The sequence below is a fragment of the Tenrec ecaudatus genome, chromosome 9 (genome assembly GCF_050624435.1).
Source record: "Tenrec ecaudatus isolate mTenEca1 chromosome 9, mTenEca1.hap1, whole genome shotgun sequence".
Lineage (NCBI taxonomy): Eukaryota > Metazoa > Chordata > Mammalia > Afrosoricida > Tenrecidae > Tenrec > Tenrec ecaudatus.
In genome coordinates, this window is record NC_134538.1 from 163,266,929 (window position 1) to 163,281,881 (window position 14,953).

The 14,953-nt window shown below is 51.5% G+C and overlaps 1 protein-coding gene across 1 annotated transcript in view; it reads left to right on the plus strand.

Moving 5' to 3' along the window:
• The first annotated feature begins 3,840 nt into the window (after window positions 1–3,840).
• The window catches only part of CUL1 (cullin 1), a 36,494-nt gene continuing 25,381 nt past the window's right edge, over window positions 3,841–14,953 (plus strand). Inside the window, exon 1 of the mRNA XM_075558770.1 lies at window positions 3,841–3,976. The gene's annotated coding sequence lies outside the window, so the exon portion shown is untranslated. The remainder of the gene's footprint in view (window positions 3,977–14,953) is intronic.

The window sequence follows — 14,953 nt, forward strand, 5'->3', positions numbered from 1 at the left end:
GAAACCCTAACAGTGTGAACACAGCAATGTTTTTCCTTCTACCATATTTCAACCTACTTCATGCCCATTTCTCGTCTCTAAAATAAACTCAGGAGCCATTATCTTCCTTGGTGACAGTTCATCTGTTCCGACCTTTGGGTGGAGGCAGCCATTTTAGATAGACCTTTTCACGCCACGGCCACCGATCAGGCTCCCGAGGGCAGGAGTCATAGTCTTTCATTCCATAACCTGTCTGGAGGCTACATGAATGTGATGAACATTTGCTCGGAACTCTAACAATGAACAACGCATTCCCCGTGGCACCATGCTCTCCGGACTCCTCCCTGCGAGGTTCAGAGTTTGAAGAGATCCGATCAGACAGCCAGGCCTGGGGAGGACACTGTACAAACAGGAAGTAGGAGAAGCCAAGCTGACGGTTTACCAAGTCCTAGAGGCTCCTTTGCCACGGGCTGATTAATATCTGTCCAACATATAAATGATCACTCACTGAGCTCATCCTCAGAGCACTGCCTTGTAGGTGGTCAAGGGAAGCTATGTGTGGCAGGGACACAGGCGGGTGAAGGTATGGCGAGCCAAAAATCCCTGTGTATCGGTACAGTCTGGTAATAGAAGCCACGGAGGGCTGACAAAGTTAATATAGAGAACTAGTCACTGATAAAAGAATGATGACCAACTGTCAGGAAACTCTGTAGGGCACCTGGGATGAGGATAAGCTTGGGGGTCCGCTCCCTTGAAGAAGGCATGGAATGCACAGACAGAAGGCTGGGCCAGCCCAGGTCAGAGCTGGTCTGGAATTGCTGGGAGGGCAGGAGGCCCCCTCCAGAGCATGGACAAGGAACAAGTATTCAACAACCAGTGAGTTGGGAGCTTTCTATGTGTTGTGAATTATGACCCCTCACCCTCTCATAACATAAAGTTCCGTATCTTCACCTCAAGTACATGTCAATGTGACTTTGTTTAGAAAAAAGATTTCTTACAATGGAGGAAAAAGCTCACTGCAGAGTCCACTTTGACACCCAGAGCCCTGTGAGTGGGAGCAGACAGGCCCACAGTGTGTCCAAGGCCGTCAGCTTGATGGGAGCTGCTGTCACATCTCTGTCCCTCAGAGTAGTTGGTGGGCTCAGCCAGCTTTCATTTAGCAATGGAGAATGTATTTAATCACTGTGCCACCAAGGCTCAGGGCTTACGCTGGGTGGCATCTTAGAAAAGAGGACAGACATAGACAAAGGCAGAAGACTACAGATGGCCATGTTAACAATGGAGACATGTGAGTCCAAGAATCCCAACATGGCCACACATCACAAGAAGTTGGGGTGAGGGGGTTCGTGGAACAAATTCTCTCACAAGGAACTGACACAGCCAATATTTGCATTTAAACTCCCAACCCCTGAGACTGGTCTTAAAATGGATCTCAGACTCAAAATTAAAAATCTGAAACAATAAATTTTTTAGAAAAAAAAATAATAGGAGAAAGTCAGGACTCAGAGAGAGGCAAGCCTGTTTTTTTTTTTAGACCTGTCACCAAATGCAAAATCCAGAGAAGGAAAACTGAATAAATCTGACATCAAAATGAAGCACTTTCGCACTGTGAAGGTCATTTACGAGGAAAAGACACAGGCTGCAGAACCTACTGGCACCGAAACACCAGTAGCAAGAAGACATGTCAACACTAAACCAGAAACACAAACTCCTTGCCATCGGTCAATTACAACTCACAGTGACGCTAGAGGGCAGGGGAGAACGGAGAACGGCCCCCAGGGGTTTCCAAGCTGTAACTTTTTACCCCAGTGGAACGTCTCATCTCCCTCTCCGAGCAGCTGGCGGTTTCGATCTGTTGGATCACACCCCAACTTTGCGACTAGTACACCAGGGGTCCTCTAAAAGGTCACAGAGTGAGATTCGTTTCAGCCTGGGAAAGAAGAGAAGTTCAATGGCAGCTGCAAGGCCAAGTAGGATTCTGACTGTGGGCCCGAGTGAATGCTGGAAGTGTGTGACGGGCCTGTATATACAGCCCTCCCAGGGAGGGCTCAAACCCAGCCACTCGGCTGGCATCCAAGCGTGTAAACTGATTGCAAACTTTGGGGCACTGAGGACTAGTTAAGCAAGTGGCTTATAAAGTGCTTACACTCAAGAGCCCTGTCACTGTAAATGCCCTCTCCATTTATCCAAAAAAAGGCATAGAGGGAGGGAGGCTTAGAGTTTTACAACTACACTTTTCATTGCTCACTTGATCCCATCAGGAAAACGGAAGTGTCTGGGGTTCACAGTGATTTTCAGTCCCTCATCAGTTCCTTCTAGATGGTCTTGCTAGAACCTTCAGAACATATATCCCTTTTTCCACATAACACTTCCAAATACCAAGACAGTGAAGTCAGCAATCGTGCAACAAGGCAAGGAGGTGGCTGGGTGTCACCCAGTTCTCCTCTGTGAGTAAAGGGTTAGTGCTGTAGGAAGGAAGGAGGCAGGGGAACAGGAGGAATGTTGTGCATTTATCTTGGCTGTTCAGTCGCTGACTCCCAGGGTGGATAATTTTCACATATTTTTCTCAATCTGGTACTTCCCTCTTGGTTAACTGATTAAAGCTGACCTGAGACCTAATGGCTTGACAGAGAAGCCAAAACTCACCAGATAGAGCAGTGGGGACATTCTCATCAAAGATAATGCAGAGCTTTCTTCGCACAGCAAGAGTTGGGGTTCGGAACCTGTACTGTCACTGGGGACTATTTATCCAGATTCCATACTGAAGTCAAATTCACATTGCTAAAAACCGGTCAGCAACAGCAGCTCAAAAGAGCAGCTCGGAAACTTAGGTGGATAGGGCAAGAAAAGTCGCGCAACTTGAAGACTGTCACCATTGTCGCTGAATCACACATAGAGAAACTGCTGAATTGGTGTGTTGTTTATTGTTGTTAGGTGCCATCAAGTCGGCTCCCCAACCCACAGCAACCCGATGCATGACAGAACGAAGCACTGCCTGGTCCTGCACCATCCTCACCACTGTTCCTCTGCCTGGGAACCACTGTGCTAACACTGGGCCAACCCATCTAGCCCAGGGCCTTCCTCTTCTCAACACCCTGCCACTTTACAAGCGCGATGTCCTTCTCCACGGACTGGCCTCTGCTGACAATATGCCCACAGTATGTAAGACAAAGTCTTACAAATGTGTTTTGAACTTGAAGGCGCGTGTTTTATTTTCATCGTTTTATTCCATTTGCCATGAGCTTTTTGAGGTCCCCTTGCATATCCTTGTGAGCAAGTCTAGTGGGTATGAGGATCTGCTAGCGGTGTGTACATACAAGTGTGCGCGGTCTGTGAGAAGAGCGCTGTACACGTGTGAAGTAAGATGTGTACCTGTTTGGTGTGTGCGTGTGGTGTATGTACGTGTGGTGTACACCCGTGTGGGGTGTGTCCGGGTGTGAATGTGTGGCTGTCGCCCGCGCCCAACCTTCCCTGGTCCGCTCCCGGAAACCTCCACGCCCCCATCCCCGCCCCACCTGCGGAGAATGACGCCCAGCAGGCCCGCGGTGGGGAGCGCGGCTTCACGGTTCGGTGTTGCCAGCATCCGGGTCGGCCGTGCGCTCCTAGGTGTGTGAACTCCAGGAGGCAAGAGGCGAGGTGCTCCACGTCACGTCGAGGGCTAGAAAGTGGGGCCGAGAAGAGGCGGGGCCAGGCAGCGGGGGAGGCGGGGCCAGGATGCGACGATTGGGGAGGGGCGGGGCCTGGCTGAGGAAGAGGCTGGGCCAGGCAGCGGAGGAGGCGGGGCATAGCGGGAAGAGGCGGGGCCGAGTAGAGGATACTGCGGAGGAGGCGGGGCCGGGCGCAGGAAGAGGCGGGGGAAGAGGCGGGGCGGCACGGCGCACGGCGGGCGGGGCGGCCCGGGCGCAGGACGCGGCCAGGCCTTGTCGGGCCTACTCTGAGCCGAGCCGGCGGGGAGCGAGGACGTCGCGGGCCGGCCGGCGCGGGGGACGCGGACGCGGTGAGTGCGACTGCGGGCCGCAGTGTCGCAGTGGCCGGGCTGTGGGGCGGGTGGCGGTGGCGGCGGCGGGCAGGGACCTGAGTCACGGCGGCGGGCTACGCGCGGGCCGGCGCGGCGGCCGTTATGGGGTCACAATCGCCAGCCGTTCTCCGGCGACGGCGGACGGGCGCGCTGACCCGGTGACCGCCGAGCAGCACCGGCCGCGGGATGGGCGCCCGGGCCTCAGGCGGCCGGGGCGGCGCGCGGCGGTGAGCGGCCGGGAAGTGAGTCCTAGACCTAGGCCGCGAATGGTGGGGCCGTGCGCGATGGCGGCAGGCGAGCGCGCGGGCCTGGGGACGTCTGCCCGTGACGTTCCCTTTGTTAGTGGGGCTGGGAGTTCGGCGTGCCCTTCCCACGGACGGACGGACGGACGGCCTGGACGCAGTGAGCAGCGCGCGCGCGCGCGGGCGGCCTACCTCGGCCATGCCCATGTTTGGAGGTCTGGGAGCGCGCGCGGCGCCGGGGGTGGGGGGGCGCCGGCCACTTGCTTAAAACGTGCAACTTCTTTCATCACCGCCGGTGGTGGAGGGAGCACCTCGCTCGGGCCCACCGCCCGCGCCCCTCTGCAGCTGCGCCTCGGGTATTTACCGCGCCGTGGCTGGACTCGCCGTGGACTCACCTGGCCACCATCTGCCCTTCTCACCAGAACGGCCGGCTCCCGGGCGTTCCCCACGGAGGATGAGGGCCCGGGACAGCCCCCAGTTATTTTTGCGCCCCACGTTAGCGTTTCTGAATAGTTTTACCTGTCACATCTATTGTTTGCCCTCCCTCTTTCAACACAAAATAGTGGCCGCTTTTAGGTTGTTTGAAAACACCAGCGTTGCTGCTGTTGCTGTTTGTCTGCTTCTGGAAGTAAGCTGTGCTGCCGGGTGCTCCTTCCCTGTGCCCTGACTCCCTCCCCATCCTCAAGTGTCTACGCCGTGCCCTAAAGGATGCACGGGGATGCCCAGGTGTTCTTTCCAGGCGTCTCACTGCCATCCTGACGATGCGGACTCACAGCAACCCTATAGGACAGACTAGAATTACTCCCGTAAGGTTCCAAAGAGACACCGCTTTACAGGAGTAGAAAGCCACCTTACTCCCGCCGGACTGTGGTTAGACCAACGCTTCACCACTGCACCACTAGGGTCCCATAGGTTTTCTCTATCTAGGAAATCCAACAAATGCCCAGAAAACAATTTGTGGGCCTTTACACGATGGAGTTTGACCTTTTTCACTTTATTTTTGTTTTGTTTTGGGGAACAAGGCTAAGTCTCATTCCCTGGGTGAAATAGTAGTACACTTTGCCTTTGAAAAGAGAGAAAGCAGCGTGGCTCTCCAGTGCTAGAAAGCAGATTCAGTCCATTGACACTGTAAATCCGCTCCATGTGCCATCTCAGTGGAGAGGCCTCCTCAGTTCACTTCTGGAATACCCGTCCTTAATTGGAAGGGGTGCCTCAGTTCTTTAAACTGAGGCTTGGCATACATTCTTCAAATTATACAAGGTAGGGCCTAGGGAGCTGTATGAAGGTAGGTTTTATTTTTTCTATGTTCTAACCATCCATAGGGCCCAAAGCTGTGGGTTCTCCACCTGTGGGGATTGAATTGATCAGTCTGGTATTTCATTCCTTGGGGGGCCTTGATTTTAAGTTTATCTGGTAGTCTGTAGTAAGGAGTGCTGTTTTGGTTTGGTTTTCAAAAAGAAAGTGTGAACATAAATGAAAACTAAATCAGACTTGGTAGAATCTTTAGATTCTATTGCTGGGGACTGTAAGCTCCCTGTTCATAATAGGAATGTTTTGTTTCGTAACAAAATTGTCATCACACTTTAAGTGACTTCCCAATTTTTAATCCACACAGATTTTTCTGGCTTTCATGTAGCTCTGGGAGTGTTACTGGTAGCTCACTGGTCGGTCGACAGGCCTGCTCACTGAAAGGTTGATGATTCAAGCCCCGCCAAGCGCTCCCAAGGAGAGAGCCCTGACATCTGCTCCTGTAAACGTACAGGGCCACTGAGTGAATTGATTCGGTGGCCGACAGCAGGAGTGTACGTGTTATTCATGCCTTTTTCTTGCGTAGACAGAACATTTTGCTTGAGAATAGAACGGGACCCAGTTTTAGCTTAGCTTTGGTGGGCTGTGTGGAGTCCCCCTTTTTAAAATAACTGGCTTTTCAGGAACCTGTGTAAGGTTTCTCTAGGCCAGGGGTCCTCAAACTTTTTAAACAGGGGCCAGTTCACTGTCCCTCAAACCTGTTAGACGGCCGGACTATAGTTTAAAAAAAAACTATGAACAAATTCCTATGCATACTGCACATATCTTATTTTGAAGTTAAAACAAGGCAAAAACACCTGGCAGGCTGGATAAATGTCCTCGGCAGGCCGTAGTTTGAGGACACCTGCTCTAGGCCCACAAGGTGGAATGCCATCACTTTTTGACATCACCATAAACTGCCTTAAAAAGTGATTTTCAATCACTTCCTTGTTGGTGAATGAAAAGCAGAGCTGTGAGTCCCCGTCAATAGTCTTTGAATCCGTTCCCTGTGGGAAAACTTGGATTCAGGAAGTGCACCTGTCTCTCTGCCCTCCCACCCCCCTTCCTGGTTTCGCCTTAGACTCTTGCCTAGAACAGGGTCTCTTCTGCCCACCTGCCTCATTGGGTCCCTGGTGGTGCAAGTAGTAGGTGCAAGGTCAGGGTTCAGCCCCACACAGCAGCTGTCTGCTGGAGGAGAGACCCCACAATCTGCTTCAGGAAAGACCAGGCCGATGGCCGTGGAGTCTAGTTCCTCACACTGTCATCAGTAGGCCAGTGTGGAACTGCTCTTAGGGTTTCTGAGCCTGTGAATCTGTGTGGGAGCAGCTGGTGGGTTTGAACCATCGACCTGTGGCCAGCAGCCCAGCACTTAGCCTGCTGCACCACCAGGGCTCCTTCCGTGAAAACTGCAGCCCAGAAACCCCCTGGCACAGTTCTCCTTTTCACATGGGTTGCCGCGAGTCAGGCCTGGATGGCGGTGAGTTTGGTGTTTGGTTTTCTTTCTCCAGCCTGTGCCCTGGTGACCCCCACCCCTTCTAGAGCACTCAGTCCAGCTATGGCCACCCATGGGTCTGTCCCAGAGCCCTCCTTGGTGCCCATCCCTGTCACTCACCCCGCATTTGGATTTTTCTGAGTACACCTACGTGGGGCTGGGGCAGTCATTGTAGCTGTGTCCTGTCAGGCCGGTCACAGTGACTACAGAGCTTGAACTTGGACAAGCAGCTGTGAGTGCCTGGCAGATTCATACCAAGTGCAGGGGCTTGATCTGTGTAGCGCAGCAGAAGAGTGCTGGCTGCTGACAGGGATGCTTAGCTTAGCCCCAGATATCAGTGGCCTTGCACACATTCTACAGTCATCTGTGATGGATCAAGGCCAACAAATGCCCCTTCACAAGTTCTGTGTCAGAACCCACTTTGGAAACAGGTGATTGCCACCATTTAAAATGGCATAGCTAAAGTGTATGCACCCATGAAAGGGCTTAACAGAGGAGAGATGGTGCTTAGCTTAGGGTGTGAATGCATGTGCTTTTAAAGTTCCTCCCAGAAGTTCAGGTGAAAGCAAAGAGGCAGCAACCAGTGGGAATGCACAATGTCCCCTGAGCAGTGGTTCTGTGAGCTAAACTAAAGGTGGTGCCTTACAAGGAAACCACCTTGTTTCCTTACAGTCGAGGGCCAGGGCCGCTTATACACTGATCGGAAAAAGATAACCCATGCCATTTTGAGGCGCGGGAGAGGGGAAAGGACATTCCTGTGCCCTGGCTGGTAGCACTCAAGTGCAAATCACCCAGGTCAGTTAGCACAGCAGTGAAGGGAAAGAGTACAAATCGGGGAGAATACTGCTTGAAAATGTTGGCCATGGACACTCACTTAGCAAACTTGCCCTCAAGTTCGGACCCTTCACAAAACTGTCTTAATCTCCAAACTCTTTGTATTGATATTTTGCTAGATTTCCTGGACTGTAAACTGTCATTCACTGTAAGATCTCATTGTCTTAGGATGGTTCTCCCAGCACAGAGGGAAAGTTGTGGGGGCCCCGCTGACACACTGATGGTAGAACTGCCCGCATCTCTGAAGGTTTCCACCCTGGAATGTTCCAGCCTTGCTTCATTCTTAAAAATGTAAATGTGCTAAAAATTAGATCAAATCAATACTTTTGGTATCACTTATGCTATACTTTGGAAAATTGAAAGGTTACAGCAAATCAATTATTTAAACAATGTGTAATGAATGGCACACATTAGAAATTCTGTTGGACTTAGAAATAAGTGGAGCCCTGGTGGTGTAGTGGTTAAGAGTTGGGCTACGATCTGCATGGTCAGCAACCACCAGCAACATCACAAGATTTCTACTCCAAAAACAGTGACAGTCTTGGAAACCTGCAGGGGTCACTCTGAGCCAGCATGGACTCGATCGCAGTGAGTTAAATGTGCCAGAATGTGTCACCAAATTGGGGGTGGGGGTGGGGGATGCCTTTGCTCTGTAGACATTAATTCATCCTCTACTGACTGGATTGGAGCTTGGATAGTGCAGTGGGTTAAGCATTGGGCTGCTAACCCAAGGTCAGGTTTGAACCCACCAGCTACTCCGAGAAAGATGAGGTCTTCTGCTCTTGTAATAATTCACAGGCGCGCCTCTGGCATCCACAGCAGGTGGACCCCCCTCCCAGAGGGCATTCACATCTGTACTTGAGCTGGGTTATGACTACTGAATTGTGTCACAGTGGAGCCCTGTTTGAATTGGTGACAGTTTTATGTCACTATACAGACCCTTCATTGGCACCTTGTGTGTGATGACATGTCTTACGTAAAGTGATGTGTCCTCTGTGTGGTGACATATCTGTGATTATGTGATGGCACCCTGTGTGGTTGAGACCTGCCCTGCATGTGGTGGCGGGCTGTAGGGGCGTTTACGTCTGCACTGGAGCTGAACTGTCTGGGGCCCTGTTTGCACTGCTGGCAGCTGTATTGATTTGGTTACTACACTTCCTTACTCCTTGAGCTCACTCTTGGTCTCTTCCGGGATGGCTCCTGTCTAGGCCAGGAAGAAAGGCCTGTAAGGACTTGCATTTAGGAAATGCTGGCTTGTGTTTGAAATGTATTTTCCTTCATGGATTAGGAAATGCCATTGGCTCTAAGTTGCCTGTTTTGTGAAGCAGATCAGTACTGGCGTTCGCATGGTAGACAGTGAGACATGGTGGACCTAGCCACGGGATTTTGGTGTGCAGTGAGTACTTTGTAGATCATGCCTGTTGGGTAGAGAGAGGTGTGCGGTGGTGGCGGTGGTTGGTTGCTGTGAGTCAGACTCAATGTCGCACTGACGCACTCCAACCTGTAGCCGCTCGGCGTAGCAGAAGGGAAGGACGCGGCCTGTTCGCACCGGGATGGCTCTGTGGGAGCCCGCCATTGCTGCCCCTGGGTCAATAAATCTAGTTGAGAGTCCTCTCCTTTTTTGTTGATCTTCTGCTCTACCAGGCATGATGTCCTTTTCCAGGGACTGGTGTCTCCTGACCAATTTCCCCCCAAGACAGATTGGTTTGTTCTTCTGGCAGTCCACAGTGCCTTCAGTATTCTTCACCAAGACCACAACTCAACTGCACCCACTCCTGGGCTCCTCCTGATTCACTGCTGCTTTCACGTGCATACGTGGCAGTTGCTGAAAACTCCCCTGGCTTAGATTAGATTAGGCAGCCACTCCTTAATCTTGAAGGTGATATTTTACTCTTAAACACTTTAAAGTTCTTGTGCAGCAGATTTTCCCATCACACTATGCTGTTTGACCTCTTGATTGCTGCTTCCTTGAGCATTGATTGTGGATCCAAATAGAATGAAATTCTGTACCATGTCAGTCTTTTCTATCATGATGTTGTTCACTGATCCAGACTGGGGTTTTTGGTTTTCTTTACATTGAGTTGTAGTCTATACTGAAGGCTGTGGTCATGGATCTCCATCAGTACGGGTTTCAGATTCACTTTCAGCAAGCAGAATTGTGTCATCTGCGGCAGAGAGAGGTGTGCGGTTGGTGTCATTTTCTTCCTTGTCTATGATCCTATATCCTTGGTGCCACCACAGGAAGGATCTGCTTTGGATACAATAGCAAAACAACCACTACTACCATCGAGTCAATTCCGAATTATGGTTCCAAGGTTCAGCGTCCAAGGCTGTGGGTCTTTACAGGAGCACATAGCCTTGTCTTTCTCCCATGGAGCCTCTAGTGGGTGTGAACTGCCAAACTTGCGGTTAAGAGTTCAATACTTGTCCGCCAGTGCTACCAGCTCCTTCAAACAAGCACAGTGACCAGCTGTAATTTGTCAGAGTTGTGCATTCAGCAATTGTGCATCCAAGCTCATGGCGTCCACATTAAATGGTGGTGCTGTGTATTCAAGTAGGCAAGCACCTCGTGGCTCTGCTTGCTAGGTCTGGAGGTTTCGGCTGTGGTTTCAGGCAACAGCTCAGGTCATTTGGTCTTATGATGTGCTTATTGCCACCGTTCAACCTCTTAGTTCCAGAGCAATGCCTCAGGTTTTAAAAGCTAGAGGGTGGCCAGGTAGGACACAGCAGGGTGTCTTTATTCACGGGGAAACCAGGGAAGAGGAGGAAACCGCGGGATGTGTGGCTGATGGCCTCCCAGAGCAACTGTCCCCTCTTCCATGACCCCTACCCAGCTCCATTACTGAGCGTTTTGCACAAAGCTCCCATGGGGGTTCTCATCAACAGGGAGAAGTGCTGAACGGAGTTTACCATTCTCAGAGGAGAGCAGGTGTGAAGGAGGTTTGGAGGATGGATGAATCCCTGAAAGTGGAGCCATAAAGTCATCTGCAAACAGTCCTTGTCTTTGAGCTTTGAGAACTTCTGCCTTGAGCAGCAGCCTCCTTGTGCCTCTGAGGTCTGGAGCTTTAGCGGAAGGCAATCTCGGGACACGAAGTTGAAACTGACCGGGAAACACTTGGAAAGGGGGATCCTTGCTGCTGAAGTGTGCATGTGGAAACTGGGATTTTCGGTGTATGTTCTACGTACATTATTCACAGGAATAACAAAAATGGAACAATTTAAAAAATAGTTTGGGACCTAAGGTGGCAGTACCTTTTAAACCTGGAAAATGAGGTCTTTTGTCTTTTCCATTAAAGTAGTGGTTCTCAACCTTCCTCATGTTGTGGTGACCCCCCCCCAACCATAAAATTATTTTTGATGCTACTTCATAACTGTAATTTTGCTACTGTTAGGAGTCGGACAACCCCTGTGAAAGGGTCATTCGACCCCCAAAGGGGTTGCGACCCACAGGTTGAGAACCGCTACTTTAAAAGGCTAAACTGCTACGGCTTTAGCAGCTCCTCACCAGCAGTCAGGCTGTCCCTCGAGTGCTACAGGAAATCCCACCCTCTGCCCAGGGGTGAGCAGCACTCCTGTTGCTTGTTGACGGGCAGGGGGCTAGGCTGCCTTACCAGTGGCCTGGCTGTTCTTGGGTGATGCCTTGCACCCTAACTGTATCTGCCTGCACTGGACAATAACTGGTAGAGGAAAACTCCTGGTTGAATTTCCCGCAGGAAGCAAGGGCAGCACATATGTTGGAGAGCAGCCAAATCTTTTGCCCAGTGGAGGCGTTGGAACTGGGGTGCCGACTCACAGATGGTCACTGACCACACAGCTTTGTACATGTGCCACCCCCATCCATGTCTCCCAAGCGGTACTTTGGCAGCCGGACTTACCAATTTGAAATCTTAACAGTTGTCAGGGTTTCACTGTCCAGTTGAACCCGGCAGCCAGCAGGGCCCTTCCATTTGGTTAAGCTGCACGAACTGAGCTCTTGCCCTGTCTTGGGTGCATCCACACTGCACAGTGACCACACCGGGCGGTGTGCACTGCTCGCCTGATGGGGCTTCCTGACATTTTTCCTGCCCTAGTTCTTAAGATTGATGCCAAGCGATAAGCAAACCAGCTTGTGGAAGGAAGTTCTGTTGACCCGGAGTGTGCACCTCTAACATGCTTCATGTTAAGAACACTGCCATCTAGCTGATGCAACTCATCAGCTCACGTCACTCTATAGGACAGGGTAGAACTGCCCCAGTGAGTTTCCAAGATGGTAACGCTTTACGGGAATTGAAAGCCCTGTTTTTCTTCTGAAGAGCAGAGTAGCTGGTGGTTTTGAACTTGCAGATTGCGGCACAATGCACAGACAGTCCCATTTAATCACTAAAGCTGGTTGGCGATACCATGCGTGATTAAAGAAGTCACCAGTTGTAGCCTCAGCCACATTATACTAGTTCTACTTGAGTTCTGTGGGTGCTGGGGAGGGGGGAGGTGAGGTGGGTCTGGGGCAGTAGCAGGGGGAGAAAATGACACGAGGGCAGGAGAATATTACACTTCAGAGACAAGTGATTTTTAAAGCACTCTGCAGCGCTGCTACACACTGCTGTTTTACATCAAAAGAAGTTTCTCCCCAGAAATGCAAAGGAGAAGTTGCTTGTTTTATTGGCAGTCACGTACACACTAGCAAGAGTGTAAAAGGGTGGTTGGGTGTGTGTGTGAAAGGAGAGATCTAGAAACAATTTAGTTCTAACTTGTGCATCTCTTTAGTTCACTGACTCTCCACAGTTTTGATGCATAGATTGTATTGTAGACCCTTGAACCACACTTGTAGACAGCAGCTCTGGGAGGACCTGCCCTGAGCCTTGGTGGGGCGGGAGCCCAGTGCCCCTTTACTCTAGTTTCACCTTCATTTGGAGAACTTCCGTGCAATTCGAGTCTAGTCCAAACCCCCTTTTGAGAGGTAGTCCTGGGCTCAGGTCTGAAGGTGGGATCAGGGGTGGGGGTAGGAGCAGACACCGTCATTTTTCACTCAGAGCAGCTGGTAGGTTTGAATTGTCAGCTTTACGGTTAGTCCAACACTTAGCACATGGTGCCGGTAGGGCACTTTAAGGAACTGCACAGCAGGGTGAAAATAACCTTCCATTTGGGCTGTTAAACTTGATTAAACATCTGTGTGTTTATTGTAGATGCAAGTTTGGAGAAGTAACCTCATCCCTCACCTATGCCGAACTGCCAGTACTGGTCCCGCCTCACATTCAGAGGCTTCTGCCCCCCATTAGCAGAGTGACAGTTCACATTGGGGTCCTCTGGACAGTGCAACATGCAGCTGTGTCAGCCAATGGGACTTAACTCTTGAGCCTCTGCGCTGCTTGGCCTGCTCCTGGATCTGCTGCTGTGTGTGCTTGTCCCTCTGGTACACATGCTCCCAGCCTCTGGCCCTTGGGTTCCAGCTCGGTGGTCATCCCCACCACCAGCCTCATAGCTCACCTCTCCGACCCTCTGTCTCTGCTTATAAATGAAGTGCAGACCGGCCTCCTTCTCCCTGGAAGGCTGAGGAGAACAGGGGAGGTGCCCAAGGTGAAATTTCTTCTAAGCACAGCTCTGTAGCTCCCATCCAGGAATTGGGAGTGACTATGCAAATAGAGGCATGAAACCCTGACAGGCAGTTGGTCGGTTAGTTGCCCCTCCCCTGGGATGAAAGAGAACCAGCTCTGAAGAAGGGTCCCAAGAAGGAAGAGGAGCCACCTGTGGAGCTAGTGCCAGAGACTACAGACTGCTGCCTTGGAGACATGTCAGCACAGAGCAGAGGGGCTGGGTTGCTGAGTCCTAGCGACTGCGAGGTGGGGCACCGGCAGGTTTCGAAAGCCTTCAGAGGTGGAGGGGCCACATGGCTGAGAAGCTGGAGACCAGAAAAAAACGCTGAGAGGTGTGGTGTGGACCACCTGTTTCCTGTATCCTTACTGTTTTCTAGTCCTGTCTTGAGGTAACTTAACTCCCCTAATAAACCCCTTCAATTACGAGTCTGGTCTGAAGTCTTTGTGGTCCTCAGGAGGATTGGGGGGGTGGGCAGGGAGGAGCAGTGTTTCAGAGCAGGCACATGCCTGAGCTCCCCGGGAGGAATTGGCCCCGGGGCTGTGGAAATGCTTCCTCTCCTCTAGGGGCAGCTCTGTGCCCACCGCTGTAGGCCACCCAGAGAGTGGGGGCGATGGTGGAGCCGGACTTTTGGAGTGCTCTGAGGATTGAGTGCAGTGACCGGAACCACGTGGAGGCGCCATACTTGTCAGCACTGCTGTGGTGGCCAGCCTCCTGTGGGCCCAGCCCTTGTCCTTTTGCAGAGGACCACCTAAAAAGGTCCCTTTTACAGGGGTTGTGGGACAGGAACAGCGATAGATGTTTTCTCCATGTTTGTACTTGTTTCCCTTTTTTTTGCTGAGGTGAAATTCACAAAACATGAAAGCAGCTGTTTCAGAGGGAACCCTCCGACCCTGCACATGGTCCCATAACTGCCTCCTGATACATGTGTGGCTTCCTCCTGGGTAACCTGAGAATGCACTTCATGGGGTTCCTGAGGAACCGTCACAGTCTGCACAGTCCAGTGAGACACAAGTACGCAGTCAGTATTCCCCAGTCTGTTCTTAGCCTGGAAGCTCTACTGAAACCTGGTCACTTGGGGTGACCCTACTGGCATTTGAAATACCAGGGACCTAGCTTCCAGCATCACAGTAACACATAAGGCACCCCAGTACTGCAGACAAATGGTGGCCTGTTGAAGCAGAGCTGTGGAAACAGCCTTTGTGGTAAAGCAAGAACTTCCTCTGTTCAGATGGCCCTCCCTTGGGATACAGCCCCATCCCTCCGCCCAAGCCTGCCCTCCTTTGAGAAGCCCTCCAGCATACACCTTGCTCTGTGCACCCTCTGGATCCTGGCAGCCCAAGGAGATTTCCTTTCTTGGACCCTGGGTGGCAGTGTTTGTCAGACTAATGTTTATCTCTATCGTGTATGCCCTGGGCATCTGCGGGCTTGCTGACCATTTGAAATTCTCTTATACCTGTTGGGGGGGGTATTAAGCTTTGTGTTGGCCACACCAGTTCTTCCAGCCCTGCTTCTGGTAGGGCCCTTGGTGTG